At 46.0% G+C, this 23,914-nt stretch overlaps 9 non-coding genes across 9 annotated transcripts; all 9 read left to right on the top strand.

The window, feature by feature from the left end:
* Positions 1-92: 92 nt before the first annotated feature.
* On the top strand, positions 93-165 carry TRNAV-AAC (transfer RNA valine (anticodon AAC)). The gene has a single exon. It is a non-coding gene; the product is annotated as a tRNA-Val (tRNA).
* Positions 166-421: 256 nt separating this feature from the next.
* On the top strand, positions 422-494 carry TRNAV-UAC (transfer RNA valine (anticodon UAC)). Its single transcript has one exon. It is a non-coding gene; the product is annotated as a tRNA-Val (tRNA).
* Positions 495-1,421: 927 nt separating this feature from the next.
* Positions 1,422-1,494, top strand: TRNAV-CAC (transfer RNA valine (anticodon CAC)). Its single transcript has one exon. It is a non-coding gene; the product is annotated as a tRNA-Val (tRNA).
* A 97-nt stretch (positions 1,495-1,591) lies between these two features.
* On the top strand, positions 1,592-1,664 carry TRNAV-UAC (transfer RNA valine (anticodon UAC)). The gene has a single exon. It is a non-coding gene; the product is annotated as a tRNA-Val (tRNA).
* Positions 1,665-2,761: 1,097 nt separating this feature from the next.
* TRNAV-CAC (transfer RNA valine (anticodon CAC)) lies at positions 2,762-2,834 on the top strand. Its single transcript has one exon. It is a non-coding gene; the product is annotated as a tRNA-Val (tRNA).
* Positions 2,835-3,768: 934 nt separating this feature from the next.
* Positions 3,769-3,841, top strand: TRNAV-AAC (transfer RNA valine (anticodon AAC)). Its single transcript has one exon. It is a non-coding gene; the product is annotated as a tRNA-Val (tRNA).
* Positions 3,842-6,104: 2,263 nt separating this feature from the next.
* Positions 6,105-6,177, top strand: TRNAV-AAC (transfer RNA valine (anticodon AAC)). Its single transcript has one exon. It is a non-coding gene; the product is annotated as a tRNA-Val (tRNA).
* Positions 6,178-11,504: 5,327 nt separating this feature from the next.
* Positions 11,505-11,577, top strand: TRNAV-AAC (transfer RNA valine (anticodon AAC)). Its single transcript has one exon. It is a non-coding gene; the product is annotated as a tRNA-Val (tRNA).
* A 259-nt stretch (positions 11,578-11,836) lies between these two features.
* TRNAV-UAC (transfer RNA valine (anticodon UAC)) lies at positions 11,837-11,909 on the top strand. Its single transcript has one exon. It is a non-coding gene; the product is annotated as a tRNA-Val (tRNA).
* Positions 11,910-23,914: the final 12,005 nt, after the last annotated feature.

Below are 23,914 nucleotides of genomic sequence, written 5' to 3'. Positions count from 1 at the left end.
GAAGCATGACATTAGGCGTTGATATTAAAGCTTTTGACGTTGAGTCTTTGTTCTCGATGGCTCGTCATGACCACAGTAACCTTCCGCAGCCGGTTTCTGTAGTGTAGTGGTTATCACGTTCGCCTAACAGGCGAAAGGTCCCCAGTTCGAAACTGGGCAGAAACACGCTGTTACCTTTTGGTATCCAAGCTTTTGACTTTCAGTTCTTGATCTCGATTGCTTGTTGTCACCACAGTAAACGCTTGCATCCGGTTTCTGTAGTGTAGAGGTTATCACGTTTGCCTCACAAGTGAAAGGTTCCCCGTTCGAAACTGGGCAGAAACACTGCTTTTTCTCTTGGAAAATGATCTTTTTGACTTTCAGTGCTTGTTCTTTATTGCTTGCCATGACCACAGCATTTTTTTTATGTTTGAATTGGTTGGTTTCTGTAGTGTAGCGGTTATCACATTTGCTTTACACGCGAAAGGTCCTCAGTTCGAAACTGGGCAGAAACACAGCGTTCCTCTTGCAAACTATCGCTTTTGACAATGAGTGCTTGATCTTTAATGCTTGCCATGACCACAGTAAACGCTCTTGTCTGGTTACTCTAGTGTAGTGATTGTCCTGTTTGCCATCCTCCTGAAAGTTCCCTGTTTTGATCCTGGGCAGAAACATGTGGCTTTTCTTTATTTTGATCACAAACGTATATTGTTGGCTTAATTAGCCTTAGTTAGCATACTCTATTGCTGGTTTAATGAGCATTACTTTTACCAATGTGATTACTTCTACCCGTTTTTGCTTTTGGCAAGCATGTGTGTTTTTGACAGTGTCTAAGTGTTCCTAATTCAAGTAACACCTGATAGGATCAAGGTGCGAAAGCAGGCATCTAGGTGCTTTTTCTTTTTGGCTTTTGGACAAAGGCATGAGAATGTTTTGTGGAGCATGGTTTTGTTTCCCTGTTTGTTCTTTTTCTCCAATAGCCTGACAAATGAAAGGTTCCTGTGTTTCAAAATGCACTTGGTCCTGACTTCAGACATAGAGGAAGACCTCTTGACTTTGGCTGGCTGTTTTTTTCTTTTTCAAGTTCATTTCAGCATGTTTAAACATATTTAGGTTTGCATGGAGTTTCTGAAGTGTAGTGGTTGTCACGTTCACCTCACACGCGAACGGTCCCCAGTTCTAAACTGGATAGAAGCATGACATTAGGCGTTGATATTAAAGCTTTTGATGTTGAGTCTTTGTTCTCTATGGCTCGTCATGACCACAGTAACCTTCCGCAGCCGATTTCTGTAGTGTAGTGCTTATCACGTTCGCCTAACACGCGAAAAGTCCCCAGTTCGAAACTGGGCAGAAACACGCTGTTACCCTTTGGTATCCAAGCTTTTGACTTTCAGTTCTTGATCTCGATTGCTTGTTGTCACCACAGTAAACACTTGCGTCCGGTTTCTGTAGTGTAGCGGTTATCACGTTCGCCTCACACGCGAAAGGTCCCCAGTTCGAAACTGGGCAGAAACACAGCTTTTTCTCTTGGAAAACGATCTTTTTGACTTTCAGTGCTTGTTCTTTATTGCTTGCCATGACCACAGCATTTTTTGTTTGTTTGAATCGGTTGGTTTCTGTAGTGTAGCGGTTATCACTTTCGCTTTACACGCGAAAGGTCCTCAGTTCGAAACTGGGCAGAAACACAGCTTTTTCTCTTGGAAAACGATCTTTTTGACTTTCAGTGCTTGTTCTTTATTGCTTGCCATGACCACAGTATTTTTTGTCTGTTTGAATCGGTTGGTTTCTGTAGTGTAGTAGTTATCACGTTCGCTTTACACGCGAAAGGTCCTCAGTTAGAAACTGGGCGGAAACACAGCGTTCCTCTTGCAAACTAGCGCTTTTGACAATGAGTGCTTGATCTTTAATGCTTGCCATGACCACAGTAAACGCTCTTGTCTGGTTACTGTCGTGTAGTGATTGTCCTGTTTGCCATCCTCCTGAAAGTTCCCTGTTTTGATCCCGGGCAGAAACATGTGTCTTTTCTTTATTTTGATCACAAACGTATATTGTTGGCTTAATTAGCCTTAGTTAGCATATTCTATTGCTGGTTTAATGAGCATTACTTTTACCAATGTGATTATTTCTACCCGTTTTTGCTTTTGGCAAGCATGTGTGTTTTTGACAGTGTCTAAGTGTTCCTAATTCAAGTAACACCTGATAGGATCAAGGTGCGAAAGCAGGCATCTAGGTGCTTTTTCTTTTTGGCTTTTGGACAAAGGCATGAGAATGTTTTGTGGAGCATGGTTTTGTTTCCCTGTTTGTTCTTTTTCTCCAATAGCCTGACAAATGAAAGGTTCCTGTGTTGCAAAATGCACTTTGTCCTGTCTTCAGACATAGAGGAAGACCTCTTGACTTTGGCTGGCTGTTTTTTTCTTTTTCAAGTTCATTTCAGCATGTTTAAACATCTTTAGCTTTGCATGGAGTTTCTGAAGTGTAGTGGTTGTCACGTTCACCTCACACGCGAACGGTCCCCAGTTCGAAACTGGATAGAAGCATGACATTAGGCGTTGATATTAAAGCTTTTGACGTTGAGTCTTTGATCTCGATGGCTCGTCATGACCACAGTAACCTTCCGCAGCCGGTTTCTGTAGTGTAGTGGTTATCACGTTCGCCTAACACGAGAAAGGTCCCCAGTTCGAAACTGGGCAGAAACAGGCTGTTACCCTTTGGTATCCAAGCTTTTGACTTTCAGTTCTTGATCTCGATTGCTTGTTGTCACCACAGTAAGCGCTTGCTTCAGGTTTCTGTAGTGTAGCGGTTATCACGTTCGCCTCACACGCGAAAGGTCCCCAGATCGAAACTGGGCAGAAACACAGTTTTTTCTCTTGGAAAACGATCTTTTTGACTTTCAGTGCTTGTTCATTATTGCTTGCCATGACCACAGAATTTTTTGTTTGTTTGAATTGGTTGGTTTCTGTAGTGTAGCGGTGATGTTCGCTTTATACGCGAAAGGTCCTCAGTTCGAAACTGGGCAGAAACACAGCGTTTCTCTTGCAAACTAGCGCTTTTGACAATGAGTGCTTCATCTTTAATTCTTGCCATGACCACAGTAAACGCTCTTGTCTGGTTACTGTAGTGTAGTGATTGTCCTGTTTGCCATCCTCCTGAAAGTTCCCTGTTTTGATCCCGGGCAGAAACATGTGGCTTTTCTTTATTTTGATCACAAATGTATATTGTTGGCTTAATTAGCCTTAGTTACCATATTCTATTGCTGGTTTAATGAGCATTACTTTTACCAATGTGATTATTTCTACCCGTTTTTGCTTTTGGCAAGCATGTGTGTTTTTGACAGTGTCTAAGTGTTCCTAATTCGAGTAACACCTGATAGGATCAAGGTGCGAAAGCAGGCATCTAGGTGCTTTTTCTTTTTGGCTTTTGGACAAAGGCATGAGAATGTTTTGTGGAGCATGGTTTTGTTTCCCTGTTTGTTCTTTTTTCCAATAGCCTGACAAATGAAAGGTTCCTGTGTTGCAAAATGCACTTTGTCCTGTCTTCAGACATAGAGGAAGACCTCTTGACTTTGGCTGGATGTTTTTTTCTTTTTCAAGTTCATTTCAGCATGTTTAAACATCTTTAGCTTTGCATGGAGTTTCTGAAGAGTAGTGGTTGTCACGTTCACCTCACACGCGAACGGTCCCCAGTTCGAAACTGGATAGAAGCATGACATTAGGCGTTGATATTAAAGCTTTTGACGTTGAGTCTTTGTTCTCGATGGCTCATCATGACCACAGTAACCTTCCGAAGCCGGTTTCTGTAGTGTAGTGGTTATCACGTTCGCCTAACACGCGAACGGTCCCCAGTTCGAAACTGGGCAGAAACACGATGTTACCCTTTGGTATCCAAGCTTTTGATTTTCAGCTCTTGATCTCGATTGCTTGTTGTCACCACAGTAAGCACTTGCATCTGCTTTCTGTAGTGTAGCGGTTATCGCGTTCGCCTCATACGTGACGGGTCCCCAGTTCGAAACTGGGCAGAAACACAGCTTTTCTCTTGGAAAACGATCTTTTTGACTTTCAGTGCTTGTTCTTTATTGCTTGCAATGACCACAGCATTTTTTGTTTTTTTTAAATCGGTTCGTTTCTGTAGTGTAGCGGTGATGTTCGCTTTACACGCGAAAGGTCCTTAGTTCGAAGCTGGGCAGAAACACAGCGTTTCTCTTGCAAACTAGCGCTTTTGACAATGAGTTCTTGATCTTTAATGCTTGCCATGACCACAGTAAACGCTCTTGTCTGGTTACTGTAGTGTAGTGATTGTCCTGTTTGCCATCCTCCTGAAAGTTCCCTGTTTTGATCCCGGGCAGAAACATGTGGCTTTTCTTTATTTTGATCACAAATGTATATTGTTGGCTTAATTAGCCTTAGTTAGCATATTCTATTGCTGGTTTAATGAGCATTACTTTTACCAATGTGATTATTTCTACCCGTTTTTGCTTTTGGCAAGCATGTGTGTTTTTGACAGTGTCTAAGTGTTCCTAATTCAAGTAACACCTGATAGGATCAAGGTGCGAAAGCAGGCATCTAGGTGCTCTTTTTTTTTGGCTTTTGGACAAAGGCATGAGAATGTTTTGTGGAGCATGGTTTTGTTTCCCTGTTTGTTCTTTTTTCCAATAGCCTGACAAATGAAAGGTTCCTGTGTTGCAAAATGCACTTTGTCCTGTCTTCAGACATAGAGGAAGACCTCTTGACTTTGGCTGGATGTTTTTTTCTTTTTCAAGTTCATTTCAGCATGTTTAAACATCTTTATCTTTGCATGGAGTTTCTGAAGTGTAGTGGTTGTCACGTTCACCTCACACGCCAACGGTCCCCAGTTCGAAACTGGATAGAAGCATGACATTAGGCGTTGATATTAAAGCTTTTGACGTTGAGTCTTTGTTCTCGATGGCTCGTCATGACCACAGTAACCTTCCGCAGCCAGTTTCTGTAGTGTAGTGGTTAAGACGTTTGCCTAACACGCGAAAGGTCCCCAGTTCGAAACTGGGCAGAAACACGATGTTACCCTTTGGTATCCAAGCTTTTCACTTTCAGTTCTTGATCTCGATTGCTTGTTGTCACCACAGTAAGCACTTGCATCTGGTTTCTGTAGTGTAGCGGTTTTCACATTCGCCTCACGTGTGACAGGTCCCCAGTTCGAAACTGGGCAGAAACACAGCTTTTTCTCTTGGAAAATGATCTTTTTGACTTTCAGTGCTTGTTCTTTATTGCTTGCCATGACCACAGCCTTTTTTTTTTTTTTTGAATCGCTTGGTTTCTGTAGTGTAGCGGTTATCACGTTTTCTTTACTCGCGAAAGGTCCTCAGTTCGAAACTGGGCAGAAACACAGCATTTCTCTTGCAAACTAGCGCTTTTGACAATGAGTGCTTGATCTTTAATGCTTGCCATGACCACAGTAAACGCTCTTGTCTGGTTACTGTAGTGTATTGATTGTCCTGTTTGCCATCCTCCTGAAAGTTCCCTGTTTTGATCCCGGGCAGAAACATGTGGCTTGTCTTTATTTTGATCACAAATGTATATTGTTGGCTTAATTAGCATTAGTTAGCATATTCTATTGCTGGTTTAATGAGCATTACTTTTACCAATGTGATTATTTCTACCCGTTTTTGCTTTTGGCAAGCATGTGTGTTTTTGACAGTGTCTAAGTGTTCCTAATTCAAGTAAAACCTGATAGGATCAAGGTCCGAAAGCAGGCATCTAGGTGCTTTTTCTTTTTGGCTTTTGGACAAAGGCATGAGAATGTTTTGTGGAGCATGGTTTTGTTTCCCTGTTTGTTCTTTTTTCCAATAGCCTGACAAATGAAAGGTTCCTGTGTTGCAAAATGCACTTTGTCCTGTCTTCAGACATAGAGGAAGACCTCTTGACTTTGGCTGGATGTTTTTTTCTTTTTCAAGTTCATTTCAGCATGTTTAAGCATCTTTAGCTTTGCATAGAGTTTCTGAAGTGTAGTGGTTGTCACGTTCACCTCACACGCGAACGGTCCCCAGTTCGAAACTGGATAGAAGCATGACATTAGGCGTTGATACTAAAGCTTTTGACGTTGAGTCTTTGTTCTCGATGGCTCGTCATGACCACAGTAACCTTCCGCAGCCGGTTTCTGTAGTGTAGTGGTTATCACGTTCGCCTAACACGCGAAAGGTCCCCAGTTCGAAACTGGGCAGAAACAAGATGTTACCCTTTGGTATCCAAGCTTTTGACTTTCAGTTCTTGATCTCGATTGCTGGTTGTCACCACAGTAAGCACTTGCATCTGGTTTCTGTAGTGTAGCGGTTATCACGTTCGCCTGACAGGTCCCCAGTTCGAAACTGGGCAGAAACACAGCTTTTTCTCTTGGAAAACGATCTTTTTGACTTTCAGTGCTTGTTCTTTATTGCTTGCCATGACCACAGCATTTTTTGTTTGTTTGAATCGGTTGGTTTCTGTAGTGTAGCGGTTATCACGTTCGCTTTACACGCGAAAGGTCCTCAGTTCGCAACTGGATAGAAGCATGACATTAGGCGTTGATATTAAAGCTTTTGACACTGAGTCTTTGTTCTCGATGGCTCGTCATGACCACAGTAACCTTCGGCAGCCGGTTTCTGTAGTGTAGTGGTTATCACGTTCGCCTAAAGCCTCTTTCACCCATCAGGTTTTCGCCGTCAGGCGCGATCCGGCGCTTTTGACAGAAACCGGATCCGGCGAAATGCAATGCCGGCTCCGGTTTCCCCCCAATTGACTTGCATTTGCGCCTGATCGCGCCGGATGGCCATGCGTTTCATCCGGTTTTCGCCGGATCCGGCAATGTGTCGCGATCCGGCGTCTGGAAAAAACGGCTACTGTAACGTTTTTTGTCTCCGGCGAAAAAGCCAGACACGCCGGATCCGGCGCGTCCGGCTTTTTCACACAATGAGCGCCGCAATGAGCCGGATCCGGCGGCCGAATCCGGTTTTTTGGTCTGAGCATGCTCAGTAGCTCTGCCCACAGGAGATATATAAAAGCAAGACAATGGGACCCTCAGCCACACCCAACATGCCACCCAAGCCAAGAACCAGGAGCAGGAGAAGGCAGCAGACATCTGCAGCAGCAGCACCATCAGCACCACCACAAATGGAGCAGCAAATGGAACATGCTGAGGAGGGGAGTCCAGCAGCAGATAAGAGACGGTAATTATCAAATCCCCCATTCCTCCAAACTAGGGCCATGGAATATCAAGATATTCATTGGCCCTTTGTTTCTCTTTATTCAACAGCCGCCAAAGAGATGCAGCAGCAGCAGCAGAAATGGCATCACTGGCAGCAGCAACAGCAGCAGCAATACCCACAGCCATGGAGTCTGGCCATCAACAGGACAGCACGTCTTCTTCTGGGAGCCCTCCCTCGCATCGTCAGCGTTTGACGGTAAGTTTTTATTTCCAAAATCCATCATCTCTGTAATATATGTCTATTCATTGCCTTTTATTTCAAAACAGGAATCACAAGATGAAGAGGAGCTCCCAGAAGAAGAAGGAAGGGGTGGACAGACACCTGGAGTGGGCTCACAATTGGTAAGTTTTTTGCATCAAACGCAGAAACACAACATCACACTACACACAACACATAGAAAACAACGTTCTGCAGACCACACACAGCAAACAAATGCCTACATCCAAATACATAACATTTTTTGTTTTTTTCCCTAGTCTTCCCAATCTGGTGCTCGGCCAAGAGGTCCTCGCAGTGCCTCCCAGGGTCGTCGGCGACAGCAACGCGGCGGTCACCATCGTGTAAGTATAAATATTTTTGCTTTGTTTTTTTGCACTTTTTATTTCATTTCTTTTGTGGAGGCTAATTATGTTATTTTTGTCTTTTTCTTTAACAGCCTTCACAGCGTGCTCCCGACTCTGACGGTGAGGATGGAGGGATTGATGTGGACCGCCTCATCGATCTCATCAGAGAAAGGGAGCCGCTCTGGAATATGGCTGACCGCCGCCACGCTGACCTGATCGTTACCCGACGACTCTGGGAGGAAATCTGTTCGCTCCTTGTGGGCCGCTGGGAGGACCTCGATGTTCGGGCCCAGATTAAAGAGCGTAAGTATATACAGTACCAGTTGCTTGATGTAAACCAGTGTTTCCCGAACTCCAGTCCTCGTGGTCCCCACGGATCATGTGTTCAGGATTTCTATTTACTATGGAAATCCTGAAAACATGACCCCTGGGGACCATGAGGACTGGAGTTTGTGAAACACTGATGTTGTATACTAACCACTCCTTTCTCGTTTCAGGGAACAGAATTGTGAATCGGTGGCGGTCTGTGAGGGATCGTTTCAAGAAGGAGTTCAATAAAGAGATGCGGGCCCCGAGTGGATCTGGAGGACGCAGGAGCAAGTACAAGTACGCACAAGCCCTGTCGTTCCTCCGGGAAACAATGCTCACCAGAAGGTAAATATTACACACCACATGTGAAAAAAAATGTTAGATGTAACTTTTTTTTTTCAGCCAGGGCCATACCATGTCAGTATTTTAATTGTTTTTTTTCTCTTTATTCCACAGAACGGTGAGCAGCACTCGGGAGCCTGCACGATTGGACCCTTCTGAGGCGATCCCTGAGGAGACCGGCACCGAGGGACACTTCGACCGCCCCGGTACATCTGCACCTTCCCAGCCTTCCCACACATTCGACCCATCTGTCCCATCCACCAGCACAGGAGCATCGTGGCCGCCTACATTACATGAAGCTGCTGGTGAGGAGATCGCTTTCCCTTTACCCCACCCTTCTGCCCCTGCCACCTCTACTACACCTGCGGGTACTGGGCGGCAGCGGCAGAGGGGTCAGGAAAAGAGTTATGCGCAAGAGTTCTTGCATCTGAATGCTTCTTTCCAGAACTGTCTAAAAGTCTTGTCAGAGCAAATCTCCGCAGGCTTTCAGCAGATCAACTCTAGCATTCTGGAGGTGAAGACACTTCTGCAAACCATGCATTCAGAAGCAAGATCTTCGCCAAACCACACCTTTTTCAGGTCTGTTGTGGAGCGCATGGCAACACTATCTCCTACCCAGCAGATGCATGTTATGCATTCGTGCCACGGTGCTCTACAGCAGGTTACCTCCCAACCTCCACCTCCCACGACTGTAGTTCCTCCACCTGCACCCCCTCCAGCCACTTTCCATCCTCCCCCTCCTATTACATCTGCACCCCCTCCAGCCACTTTCCATCCTCCCCCTCCTATTACATCTGCACCCCCTCCAGCCACTTTCCATCCTCCCCCTCCTATTACATACCAGCAACCTCACCAGTACCAGCAACCTCCCCAGTACCAGACATCTCCCCACTTCCAGCAACCTGCCCCATACCAAACTCCTTCCCCGTACCAAACTCCTTCCCCGTACCAAACTCCTTCCCCATACAACTTTCCATCAACATCATCTGCTCCTACAGTCCCTGCCCAACCCTCCACTCCACCGCCCACCACCTCTTCTGCCTCCAACATGTCCACCCATTCTGTAGCTTTTTCCACACCTTCACCTCTAACTGTTCCTTCCCCACCACGATCCCAGTCCTCTCTCCACACACCCAGTGTCGAAGTGTCCCGCAGCCCCTCCAGCAGTATTTCCACCCCACACTACACAGATTTGTAATTTTTTTTTTTTTTTAATAAAAATGCCCATTGGGTTTAAAACCTTTATTAAAAAAGTTTTTTGCACTTTAAAAACATTTAAAAAAAAAAAAAAAATTTAAATAAAAGTTAAATTATCGTTTCACAATGGTTGTCTGTCTTTTCTTTCTGCGGCGAACTATGTTTAAAAAAAAGGTTAAATACAGGGTATTTCAAAGGTAAAAAGGTATTCAAAACCAGGTATGTAACTGTGGGTAAATTTTAGCTTTTTGCCACAGTTGTGTTCCTGGTTGTGTTTGAAGCAAAGTATTTCACCTAAAAAGTTGTGTTTATTGTTGGTGATTTCCTACCAATGTACACAACTTTTGTTAAAAGGTGAAATACTTTGCATAAAACACAACCAGGTACACACCTGTGGCTTAAAGCTAAAAATAGTAGACCATGACAAGATAGACAACTTTGGTTGGCAAAGGTATATACTGTTGGTCCAGAAGGTACACAAGTTTGGTTAGGGCACAAATCTTTCACACTCTGTCATCCTGCCAGTGTACTCTGCCTTGAGGGTCAATTTTAAAAACCGGATAATCGTAATCCGTCGAAAAACAGATAGAAAAACGGATGAACCGGATGAGACGGATTCGGTTTTGTCTGTCAAGAACAAGACGGATCCGGCAGAAAACCGGATCCGGCACATCAGGTTTTACAAAACATTTGCCGGATCCGGCATTCCGGCACGACGCCGGATCGCGCCTAACGCCGAAAACATGATGTGTGAAAGTAGCCTAACACGCGAAAGGTCCCCAGTTCGAAACTGGGCAGAAACACGCTGTTACCCTTTGGTATCCAAGCTTTTGACTTTCAGTTCTTGATCTTGATTGCTTGTTGTCACCACAGTAAGCGCTTGCATCCGGTTTCTGTAGTGTAGCGGTTATCACGTTCGCCTCACACGCGAGAGGTCCCCAGTTCGAAAGTGGGCAGAAACACAGCTTTTTTTCTCTTGGAAAATGATCTTTTTGACTTTCAGTGCTTGTTCTTTATTGCTTGCCATGACCACAGCATTTTTTGATTGCTTGAATCGGTTGGTTTCTGGAGTGTAGTGGTTATCACGTTCGCTTTACACATGAAAGGTCCTCAGTTCGAAACTGGGCAGAAACACAGCGTTCCTCTTGCAAACTAGCGCTTTTGACAATGAGTGCTTGATCTTTAATGCTTGCCATGACCACAGTAAACGCTCTTGTCTGGTTACTGTAGTGTAGTGATTGTCCTGTTTGCCATCCTCCTGAAAGTTCCCTGTTTTGATCCCGGGCAGAAACATGTGGCTTTTCTTTATTTTGATCACAAACGTACATTGTTGGCGTAATTAGCCTTATTTAGCATATTCTATTGCTGGTTTAATGAGCATTACTTTTACTAATGTGATTATTTCTACCCGTTTTTGCTTTTGGCAAGCATGTGTGTTTTTGACAGTGTCTAAGTGTTCCTAATTCAAGTAACACCTGATAGGATCAAGTTGCGAAAGCAGGCATCTAGGTGCTTTTTCTTTTTGGCTTTTGGACAAAGGCAAGAGAATGTTTTGTGGAGCATGGTTTTGTTTCCCTGTTTGTTCTTTTTCTCCAATAGCCTGAAAAATGAAAGGTTCCTGTGTTGCAAAATGCACTTTGTCCTGTCTTCAGACATAGAGGAAGACCTCTTGACTTTGGCTGAATGTTTTTTCTTTTTCAAGTTCATTTCAGCATGTTTAAACATCTTTAGCTTTGCATAGAGTTTCTGAAGTGTAGTGGTTGTCACGTTCACCTCACACGCGAACGGTCCCCAGTTCAAAACTGGATAGAAGCATGACATTAGGCGTTGATATTAAAGCTTTTGACATTGAGTCTTTGTTCTCGATGGCTCGTCATGACCACAGTAACCTTCTGCAGCCGGTTTCTGTAGTGTAGTGGTTATCACTTTCGCCTAACACGCGAAGGGTCCCCAGTTCGAAACTGGGCAGAAACACGCTGTTACCCTTTGGTATCCAAGCTTTTGACTTTCAGTTCTTGATCTCGATTGCTTGTTGTCACCACAGTAAGCGCTTGCATCCGGTTTCTGTAGTGTAGCGGTTATCACGTTCGACTCACACGCGAAAGGTCCCCAGTTCGAAAATGGGCAGAAACACATCTTTTTTTTCTCTTGGAAAATGATCTTTTTGACTTTCAGTGCTTGTTCTTTATTGCTTGCCATGACCACAGCATTTTTTGCTTGTTTGAATCGGTTGGTTTCTGTAGTGTAGTGGTTATCACGTTCGCTTTACACGGGAAAGGTCCTCAGTTCGAAACTGGGCAGAAACACAGCGTTCCTCTTGCAAACTAGCGCTTTTGACAATGAGTGCTTGATCTTAAATGATTTCCATGACCACAGTAAACGCTCTTGTCTGGTTACTGTAGTGTAGTGATTGTCCTGTTTGCCATCCTCCTGAAAGTTCCCTGTTTTGATCCCGGGCAGAGACATGTGGCTTTTCTTTATTTTGATCACAAACGTATATTGTTGGCTTAATTAGAATTAGTTAGCATATTCTATTGCTGGTTTAATGAGCATTACTTTTACCAATGTGATTATTTCTACCCGTTTTTGCTTTTGGCAAGCATGTGTGTTTTTGACAGTGTCTAAGTGTTCCTAATTCAAGTAACACCTGATAGGATCAAGGTGCGAAAGCAGGCATCTAGGTGCTTTTTCTTTTTGGCTTTTGGACAAAGGCATGAGAACGTTTTGTGGAGCATGGTTTTGTTTCCCTGTTTGTTCTTTTTCTCCAATAGCCTGACAAATGAAAGGTTCCTGTGTTGCAAAATGCACTTTGTCCTGTCTTCAGACATAGAGGAAGACCTCTTGACTTTGGCTGGCTGTTTTTTACTTTTTCAAGTTCATTTCAGCATGTTTAAACATCTTTAGCTTTGCATGGAGTTTTTGAAGTGTAGTGGTTGTCACGTTCACCTCACACAAGAACGGTCCCCAGTTCGAAACTGGATAGAAGCATGACATTAGGCGTTGATATTAAAGCTTTTGACGTTGAGTCTTTGTTCTCGATGGCTCGTCATGACCACAGTAACCTTCCGCAGCTGGTTTCTGTAGTGTAGTGGGTATCACGTTCGCCTAACACGCAAAAGGTCCCCAGTTCGAAACTGGGCAGATACACGCTGAAACCCTTTGGTATCCAAGCTTTTGACTTTCAGTTCTTGATCTCGATTGCTTGTTGTCACCACAGTAAGCGCTTGCATCCGGTTTCTGTAGTGTAGCGGTTATCACGTTCGCCTCACACGTGAAAGTTCCCCAGTTCGAAACTGGGCAGAAACACAGCTTTTTCTCTTGGAAAACGATCTTTTTGACTTTCAGTGCTTGTTCTTTATTGCTTGCCATGACCACAGCATTTTTTGCTTGTTTGAATCGGTTGGTTTCTGTAGTGTAGCGGTTATCACGTTTGCTTTACACACGAAAGGTCCTCAGTTTGAAACTGGGCAGAAACACAGCGTTCCTCTTGCAAACTAGCGCTTCTAACAATGAGTGCTTGATCTTTAATGCTTGCCATGTCCACAGTAAACGCTCTTGTCTGGTTACTGTAGTGTAGTGATTGTCCTGTTTGCCATCCTCCTGAAAGTTCCCAGTTTTGATCCAGGGCAGAAACATGTGGCTTTTCTTTATTTTGATCACAAACGTATATTGTTGGCTTAATTAGCCTTAGTTAGCATATTCTATTGCTGGTTTAATGAGCATTACTTTTAGCAATGAGATTATTTCTACCCGTTTTTGCTTTTGGCAAGCATGTGTGTTTTTGACAGTGTCTAAGTGTTCCTAATTCAAGTAACACCTGATAGGATCAAGGTGCGAAAGCAGGCATCTAGGTGCTTTTTCTTTTTGGCTTTTGGACAAAGGCATGAGAATGTTTTGTGGAGCATGGTTTTGTTTCCCTGTTTGTTCTTTTTCTCCAATAGCCTGACAAATGAAAGGTTCCTGTGTTGCAAAATGCACTTTGTCCTGTCTTCAGACATAGAGGAAGACCTCTTGACTTTGGCTGGCTGTTTTTTTCTTTTTCAAGTTCATTTCAGCATGTTTAAACATCTTTAGCTTTGCATTGAGTTTCTGAAGTGTAGTGGTTGTCACGTTCACCTCACACGCGAACGGTCCCCAGTTCGAAACTAGATAGAAGCATGACATTAGGCGTTGATATTAAAGCTTTTGACGTTGAGTCTTTGTTCTCGATGGCTCGTCATGACTACAGTAACCTTTCGCAGCCGGTTTCTGTAGTGTAGTGGTTATCACTAGAGTTGAGCGACTTTTGGTTTTTTAGGGTCGCGTTTCGTTTCGTGAAACCCGACTTTTCCAAAAGTCGGGTCGAGCAAGATCGTCCGATTATAGGGAAAAGTCGGGGTCGTCCCGAAACACAAAACTTAATGTAAGTCAATGGTGAATAAAAGTCGGCAGTGAGAGGAGGACAGGAAACACACCTACAGTGCCCATTTGAATGCCAAAAGCATCAATTCTTCTTACTTAAGCTTGTCAACCTTAATTAACTTCATAATATAGGTTACGCACTGAAAAATGGGTGTTATTTGGCTAAAGTTGTGGGGGGGAGGGCTGGCTGCAGGTTTTCATGTGCCCTGGGCGAAAGAGCGCCCCTTTAACACATACCACAACTCATCATGCTCCGATATGGCAGATAAATAGCGGTATAGTACAATGAAAAATACCTCACTTTTTACATCTCATGACGAGGCCCATCTATTTCTCCATACAGAATCATTGGTCCCATAAAATGTTTGAAACAGTATATGATGAGCTCCACATAATGCTACAGTATATGTTGGTCCCCATGGATGAAGCTCCACTGTCTTATAGGCCCAAATAATGCTCCAAACATAATGGGCCCCATTTCTAATGCTCTAGTGTATAATGGGCCCTGTAAATGCTGCTCCAGTGTCTGATGTCCACCTTTGGAATGTTCCAGTGTATGGTGGGCCCCATCTATCATTCTCCAGAGTATAGTGCTCCCCAAAAATTGCTGTCCCAACATTGAAAACAATCAAATAAGTCTCCTCGCTAGGGAATCCCTGTACTTGTCTGGACAGGTGCTGTAGCTTGCTTAACAGCTCGCCAGCCGTTCTCACGCCCAGTATGGATTGCACGTGATTGCACAAAGGTTAGAAAGGGTACCGTATCCCTGGATAACATGTATGGATAGCGTACACATTCAAAATATATGTCTATACAGCATGAGGCAGGCTCAGACGGTGTTAGGCCCAGTATGGATTGCACGTCATTGCACAAAGGTTAGAAAGGGTACCGTATCCCCGGATAACATGTATGGATAGCGTACACATTCAAAATATATGTCTATACAGCATGAGGCAGGCTCAGACGGTGTTAGGCCCAGTATGGATTGCACGTCATTGCACAAAAGTTAGAAAGGGTACCGTATCCCCGGATAACATGTATGGATAGCGTACACATTCAAAATATATGTCTATACAGCATGAGGCAGGCTCAGACGGTGTTAGGCCCAGTATGGATTGCACGTCATTGCACAAAGGTTAGAAAGGGTACCGTATCCCCGGATAACATGTATGGATAGCGTACACATTCAAAATATATGTCTATACAGCATGAGGCAGGCTCAGACGGTGTTAGGCCCAGTATGGATTGCACGTCATTGCACAAAGGTTAGAAAGGGTACCGTATCCCTGGATAACATGTATGGATAGCGTACACATTCAAAATATATGTCTATACAGCATGAGGCAGGCTCAGACGGTGTTAGGCCCAGTATGGATTGCACGTCATTGCACAAAGGTTAGAAAGGGTACCGTATCCCTGGATAACATGTATGGATAGCGTACACATTCAAAATATATGTCTATACAGCATGAGGCAGGCTCAGACGGTGTTAGGCCCAGTATGGATTGCACGTCATTGCACAAAGGTTAGAAAGGGTACCGTATCCCCGGATAACATGTATGGATAGCGTACACATTCAAAATATATGTCTATACAGCATGAGGCAGGCTCAGACGGTGTTAGGCCCAGTATGGATTGCACGTCATTGCACAAAGGTTAGAAAGGGTACCGTATCCCCGGATAACATGTATGGATAGCATACACATTCAAAATATATGTCTATACAGCATGAGGCAGGCTCAAACGGTGTTAGGCCCAGTATGGATTGCACGTCATTGCACAAAGGTTAGAAAGGGTACCGTATCCCCGGATAACATGTATGGATAGCGTACACATTCAAAATATATGTCTATACAGCATGAGGCAGGCTCAGACGGTGTTAGGCCCAGTATGGATTGCACGTCATTGCACAAAGGTTAGAAAGGGTACCGTATCCCCGGATAACATGTATGGATAGCGTACACATTCAAAATATATGTCTATACAGCATGAGGCAGGCTCAGACGGTGTTAGGCCCAGTATGGATTGCACGTCATTGCACAAAGGTTAGAAAGGGTACCGTATCCCCGGATAACATGTATGGATAGCGTACACATTCAAAATATATGTCTATACAGCATGAGGCAGGCTCAGACGGTGTTAGGCCCAGTATGGATTGCACGTCATTGCACAAAGGTTAGAAAGGGTACCGTATCCCCGGATAACATGTATGGATAGCATACACATTCAAAATATATGTCTATACAGCATGAGGCAGGCTCAAACGGTGTTAGGCCCAGTATGGATTGCACGTCATTGCACAAAGGTTAGAAAGGGTACCGTATCCCCGGATAACATGTATGGATAGCGTACACATTCAAAATATATGTCTATACAGCATGAGGCAGGCTCAGACGGTGTTAGGCCCAGTATGGATTGCACGTCATTGCACAAAGGTTAGAAAGGGTACCGTATCCCCGGATAACATGTATGGATAGCGTACACATTCAAAATATATGTCTATACAGCATGAGGCAGGCTCAGACGGTGTTAGGCCCAGTATGGATTGCACGTCATTGCACAAAGGTTAGAAAGGGTACCGTATCCCCGGATAACATGTATGGATAGCGTACACATTCAAAATATATGTCTATACAGCATGAGGCAGGCTCAGACGGTGTTAGGCCCAGTATGGATTGCACGTCATTGCACAAAGGTTAGAAAGGGTACCGTATCCCTGGATAACATGTATGGATAGCGTACACATTCAAAATATATGTCTCAGGAGGCAGGCTCAGACGGTGTCAGGCACAGTATGGATTTGACGGCCCAGATTACACAGCGGAGGAGCAGGGAGAGGTAAAGATTGCAAATGCTGGGGCCCTGCCCAAGCAAGGGGGGCCCACACTTGGGCGTCGGTACTGGCACTGGGCCCCTCATAGTACAGCGGTGTGTCTGACGGCGGGTGTGCACCACCACCGTCAGAGACACTTGATTGCACTATGAGGGACCCTGTGCCAGTGCCCGCGCCCAAGAGTCGGCCTACCCACCTGTCCAGGCTAACGGCACTCGCACGGTGTCGTGCGCTAGGTGGTTACCCCGGCCATGGGGGGGGGAGGCAGCACAGTTAGGGAGTTTTAGAAAGTGGCATATGTTGATGTTGGACATTCAGCTGATGCAAAAGGCGAAATAGGTGAAGTACCAGGAAGAAGTGGACCAAAGCAAGCCATTTTTCTGTCACCCTATGTGTCATCAGGGGAAGGTGGGACAAAATCCTTGGAAACCCATGCGTGGTTCATTTTAATGAAGGTTAGATCATCCACATTTTGGGTTGACAGACGGGTCCTTTTTTCTGTCAGGATTGATCCAGCTGCACTGAAGACTCTTTCCGATAGCACACTTGCAGCTGGGCAAGCGAGCTCCTGTAAGGCATATTGGGCCAATTCAGGCCAGGTGTCCAGTTTAGCGGCCCAATAGTCAAAGGGGAATGACCTGTGTGGGAGAACATCGATATGGGAGGAAAAGTAGTTTGTAACCATAGTTGACAACTGCTGTCTCCTGTCACTTTCCATCGATGCAGTATTACCAGTTGTGTGAGCGGTATTTGAAAAATCAGTCCACAACATTGTCATGAAACCCCTGTCTCCAACGCCACTTCTGCTGTGTGCACCACGAACACCTCTGCCAAGCTGCCCCCGGCCCGTACGACTCGTGTGAGAACCATCACCGCTGCTGTGTGCTGGGAATGCCTCAAGCAACCGATTTACCAGAGTTGCTTGTTTATTAGCCAATATTAGGTCAAGGTTCTCCTGTGGCATGATGTTTTGTAATTTGCCTTTATAGCGTGGATCCAGGATGCTGGCCAACCAGTAGTCGTCATTCGTTCATCATTTTGGCAATGCGGGGGTCCCTTTTTAGGATCCGCAAGGCATAATCTGACATGTGGGCCAATGTTCCCGGTGTCAATGATGCACTGCGAGTGCTGGGTGGAGGAGCACTTTCTGGCAAATCCACATCCCTCCAGTCACGCACAAACCCTGTACCAGACCTTGCCACGCCAACATTTTCACTTGCCCCACGAGATGCATCCTCCTCCCCTAAGTAATCATCCCCATCATCCTCCTCCTCCTCTTCTTCCTCCACCTCGTCCAGGAGAGGTCCCTGAGCAGACAATGGCTGAATGTCATCAAGGATTCCCTCCTCCTCTTCCTCCTCATCAACATTGGCTGCAGACGCCTGCTCCTTAAGGTGCGTCAAAGTTTGCATGAGCAGACGCATAAGTGGGATGCTCATGCTTAGGATGGCGTCGTCTGCGCTTACCAGCCGTGAGCATTCCTCAAAACACTGAAGGACTTTACAAAGGTCTTTCAGCTTCGACCACTGCACGCCTGTCAACTCCATGTCTGCTCTCAAAGTGCCTGGCCGTGTATCCTCCCACAAATGCATTATGGCCTGCCTCTGCTCGCACAGCCGCTCCACCATGTGCAGGGTGGAGTTCCACCTTGTTGCAATGTCGATAATGAGGCGGTGGTTGGGAAGGTGGAGCAATCGCTGCAGCTTCTGCATACGAACGGAGTGTACAGGCGACCGGCGGATGTGCGCGCACAGTTTTCGCACCTTCTGGAGCAGGGCTGTTAACTCCGGATAATTTTTGAGGAAGCACTGCACCACCAGGTTCAAGGTGTGAGCCAAGCAAGGTATGTGGCTGAGTTTTGAAAGGGCTATGGCTGCCACAAAATTACGGCCGTTATCACTAACTACCTTGCCTGCCTCAAGTTGTACACTGCCCAGCCATGACTCAGTTTGTCGCTTCAAGTACTCGGCCAGCACCTCGGCGGTGTGTCTGTCGCCCAAACACATCATCTGCAACACAGCCTGCTGACGCTTTCCACTAGCTGCTCGATAGGGGGACACATCGTGTGCAACAGTGGCAGCTGCAGATGGAGTGCTCGTACGACTGCGCTCTGTGGACAAGCTTTCGCTTCTGGAGGAGGAGGAGGGTCGAACGCCTACAGCCAACTGTTTCCTATACCGTGGGCTAGGCAGCACTGTCCCACCACCGCTGTCCCCTGTGGACCCTGCATCCACCACATTAACCCAGTGCGCAGTGATGGACACGTAACGGCCCTGGCCATGCCGACTGGACCATGCATCAGTTGTGAGGTGCACCTTTCCGCTCACTGACTGCTTGAGTGCATGGACAATGCGGTCTTTCACATGATGGTGGAGGGCTGGGATGGCTTTGCGAGAGAAGAAGTGGCGACTGGGTAGGTCATAGCGTGGTACTGCATAGGCCATGAGATCGCGGAAAGCTGTGCTTTCCACCAACCGAAAGGGCATCATCTCAAACGAGATTAGTTTGGCAATGTGGGCGTTCAAACCCAGTGTACGCGGATGAGAGACTGAGTACTTTCTTGACCTACTCATAGTGTCTGGGAGGGTGAGCTGGACTTGAGAGCTGCATATGGTGGAAGTAGCGGTGGACAGGGCGGACTGAGAGAGGGTTGATGATGGTGATGGAGTTGGTGTTCTTTCTGATGGCCTAGAATCAGTCTTTCGTTGATATAACAGTGGGATTCCCTGACTGCTGTGGCCTTGCAACGACACCTCAACATTTGCTGCTGTGCTAACCGGTGGGCTTACAGTGGGGGAAACAATGTAGCGTTGCTGACTACCTTCGTTGTGATCAGTTGCACATGTGGCACTTGAGGTTTGGTGTTGTGTCCACGCTTGCAAGTGCTTGCTGGTTAAATGTCTAAGCATGCAACTGGTATTCAAATTTTTCAGATTTTTCCCTCGGCTAAAGGTCTTTGCGCACTTCTTACAGATAACCTTGGCCTGATCATGAGGATTTTGTTCAAAAAAGTGCCACACTGCACTCTTCCTACTTTGGCAGACATTTTGCGGCCTAGCACGCTGTGATCTTTTGACCCTCTGGACAAGCTGTCCAGCAACTCTTTTGATGTTTGGAACCTGTCTTTGGAGTGCTCCGGGCCTGCCAGATAACAGCTGTTGCGATGTCGATGTCTGCTGTGGATGCTCCTCATCTGAGCTATTGGAAGCAGCACCCTCTTCCCCCAATGGATGCCAATCTGGGTCAACAACTGGGTCATCCATCACCTCCTCTTCTATGTCATGTGCACCTTTCTCTGTGTCACCGTGTATGGTGGTATAGTGTGCGGGAAGGGGCACCTGAGTCTCATCAGGGTCAAAATCTGGCTCTGTACACTGCGAGGACAATGTAGTGCTCTGAGTGAATGTACCAGCAGAATCATCCATCAGCGGCTGTGCATCAGTGCACTCCATGTCAGATTCATCTTGGCCTGGGTAATTCACCATTTGACTTGATAATCCAGGCATGGTATGTGAAAACAGCTCCATGGAGTAATCAGTAGTATGGCCTGCGTCATCCTTCAATCTTGGTTGGGGTGAAGGACACAAGGAAAGGTGTGGTTCATGAACATGAGCCTCCAATGACGACTCAGTGCTTTTACTTTTTACAACTGAAGAAGAGGAGGCGATAGAGCTGGAGGCTGAGTCAGCAATGTAAGACAAAACTTTTTCCTGATGCTCTGCCTTTAAAAGCGGTTTGCCAACTCCTAGAAAACTAAGCGTTCGAGGCCTTATGTAGCCAGACGATGACGCAGGGTCAGCACCTCCTGCATTCGGTCCTATTTTGCTCTTGCCACTACCATCAGATCCACCACCAACACCATCATTACCAGCTGCCAACCCCCGCCCAATTCCACGGCCTCTTCCACCATCCTTCCTCATTTTTGGTAGAAATGTAGACAAAGTCCTACAAACTATATAGTAATGTAAAACAAGGTACAAGGTGTCTATAGGACAGGGGAGATTTAGAATTTCTGCACACACTTGTGGACAGTGGACACTTTTGGATTGTGTGAGGCCCACTGATATCTGAGCGCTATGTGACACGCTCGATGGCACAGCTGCCGGTGACCAAAGTGACGAGAGGATAATGGAGATTTTGAATCTCTGCGTACACTTTTGGACACTGGACACTTGTGGATTGTGTGAGGCCCACTGATATCTGAGCGCTATGTGACACGCTCGATGGCACAGCTGCCTGTGACCAAAGTGACGAGAGGATAATGGAGATTTTGAATCTCTGCGTACACTTTTGGACACTGGACACTTGTGGATTGTGTGAGGCCCACTGATATCTGAGCGCTATGTGACACGCTCGATGGCACAGCTGCCTGTGACCAAAGTGACGAGAGGATAATGGAGATTTTGAATCTCTGCGTACACTTTTGGACACTGGACACTTGTGGATTGTGTGAGGCCCACTGATATCTGAGCGCTATGTGACACGCTCGATGGCACAGCTGCCTGTGACCAAAGTGACGAGAGGATAATGGAGATTTTTAATCTCTGCGTACACTTTTGGACACTGGACACTTGTGGATTGTGTGAGGCCCACTGATATCTGAGCGCTATGTGACACGCTCGATGGCACAGCTGCCTGTGACCAAAGTGACGAGAGGATAAGGGAGATTTTGAATCTCTACGTACACTTTTGGACACTGGACACTTGTGGATTGTGTGAGGCCCACTGATATCTGAGCGCTATGTGACACGCTCGATGGCACAGCTGCCTGTGACCAAAGTGACGAGAGGATAATGGAGATTTTGAATCTCTGCGTACACTTTTGGACACTGGACACTTGTGGATTGTGTGAGGCCCACTGATATCTGAGCGCTATGTGACATGCTCGATGGCACAGCTGCCTGTGACCAAAGTGAAGAGAGGATAATGGAGATTTTGAATCTCTGCGTACACTTTTGGACACTGGACACTTGTGGATTGTGTGAGGCCCACTGATATCTGAGCGCTATGTGACACGCTCGATGGCACAGCTGCCTGTGACCAAAGTGACGAGAGGATAATGGAGATTTTGAATCTCTGCGTACAATTTTGGACACTGGACACTTGTGGATTGTGTGAGGCCCACTGATATCTGAGCGCTATGTGACATGCTCGATGGCACAGCTGCCTGTGACCAAAGTGAAGAGAGGATAATGGAGATTTTGAATCTCTGCGTACACTTTTGGACACTGGACACTTGTGGATTGTGTGAGGCCCACTGATATCTGAGCGCTATGTGACACGCTCGATGGCACAGCTGCCTGTGACCAAAGTGACGAGAGGATAATGGAGATTTTGAATCTCTGCGTACACTTTTGGACACTGGACACTTGTAGATTGTGTGAGGCCCACTGATATCTGAGCGCTATGTGACACGCTCGATGGCACAGCTGCCTGTGACCAAAGTGATGAGAGGATAATGGAGATTTTGAATCTCTGCGTACACTTTTGGACACTGAACACTTGTGGATTGTGTGAGGCCCACTGATATCTGAGCGCTATGTGACACGCTCGATAGCACAGCTGCCTGTGACCAAAGTGACGAGAGGATAATGGAGATTTTGAATCTCTGCGTTCACTTTTGGACACTGGACACTTGTGGATTGTGTGAGGCCCACTGATATCTGAGCGCTATGTGACACGCTCGATGGCACAGCTGCCTGTGACCAAAGTGACGAGAGGATAATGGAGATTTTGAATCTCTGCGTACACTTTTGGACACTGGACACTTGTAGATTGTGTGAGGCCCACTGATATCTGAGCGCTATGTGACAGGCTCGATGGCACAGCTGCCTGTGACCAAAGTGACGAGAGGATAATGGAGATTTTTAATCTCTGCGTACACTTTTGGACACTGGACACTTGTGGATTGTGTGAGGCCCACTGATATCTGAGCGCTATGTGACACGCTCGATGGCACAGCTGCCTGTGACCATAGTGACGAGAGGATAATGGAGATTTTGAATCTCTGCGTACACTTTTGGACACTGGACACTTGTGGATTGTGTGAGGCCCACTGATATCTGAGCGCTATGTGACATGCTCGATGGCACAGCTGCCTGTGACCAAAGTGACGAGAGGATAATGGAGATTTTGAATCTCTGCGTACACTTTTGGACACTGGACACTTGTAGATTGTGTGAGGCCCACTGATATCTGAGCGCTATGTGACACGCTCGATGGCACAGCTGCCTGTGACCAAAGTGACGAGAGGATAATGGAGATTTTGAATCTCTGCGTACACTTTTGGACACTGGACACTTGTAGATTGTGTGAGGCCCACTGATATCTGAGCGCTATGTGACACGCTCGATGGCACAGCTGCCTGTGACCAAAGTGACGAGAGGATAATGGAGATTTTGAATCTCTGCGTACACTTTTGGACACTGGACACTTGTAGATTGTGTGAGGCCCACTGATATCTGAGCGCTATGTGACACGCTCGATGGCACAGCTGCCTGTGACCAAAGTGACGAGAGGATAATGGAGATTTTGAATCTCTGCGTACACTTTTGGACACTGGACACTTGTGGATTGTGTGAGGCCCACTGATATCTGAGCGCTATGTGACACACTCGATGGCACAGCTGCCTGTGACCAAAGTGACGAGAGGATAATGGAGATTTTGAATCTCTGCGTACACTTTTGGACACTGGACACTTGTGGATTGTGTGAGGCCCACTGATATCTGAGCGCTATGTGACACACTCGATGGCACAGCTGCCTGTGACCAAAGTGACGAGAGGATAATGGAGATTTTGAATCTCTGCGTACACTTTTGGACACTGGACACTTGTGGATTGTGTGAGGCCCACTGATATCTGAGCGCTATGTGACACGCTCGATGGCACAGCTGCCTGTGACCAAAGTGACGAGAGGATAATGGAGATTTTGAATCTCTGCGTACACTTTTGGACACTGGACACTTGTGGATTGTGTGAGGCCCACTGATATCTGAGCGCTATGTGACACGCTCGATGGCACAGCTGCCTGTGACCAAAGTGATGAAAGGATAATGGAGATTTTGAATCTCTGCGT

This window comes from Dendrobates tinctorius, unplaced genomic scaffold, assembly GCF_039654945.1.
Source record: "Dendrobates tinctorius isolate UK_male_01 unplaced genomic scaffold, ASM3965494v1 ptg000421c, whole genome shotgun sequence".
Taxonomy (NCBI): domain Eukaryota; kingdom Metazoa; phylum Chordata; class Amphibia; order Anura; family Dendrobatidae; genus Dendrobates; species Dendrobates tinctorius.
This window is presented reverse-complemented; position numbering and strand designations above follow the sequence as displayed.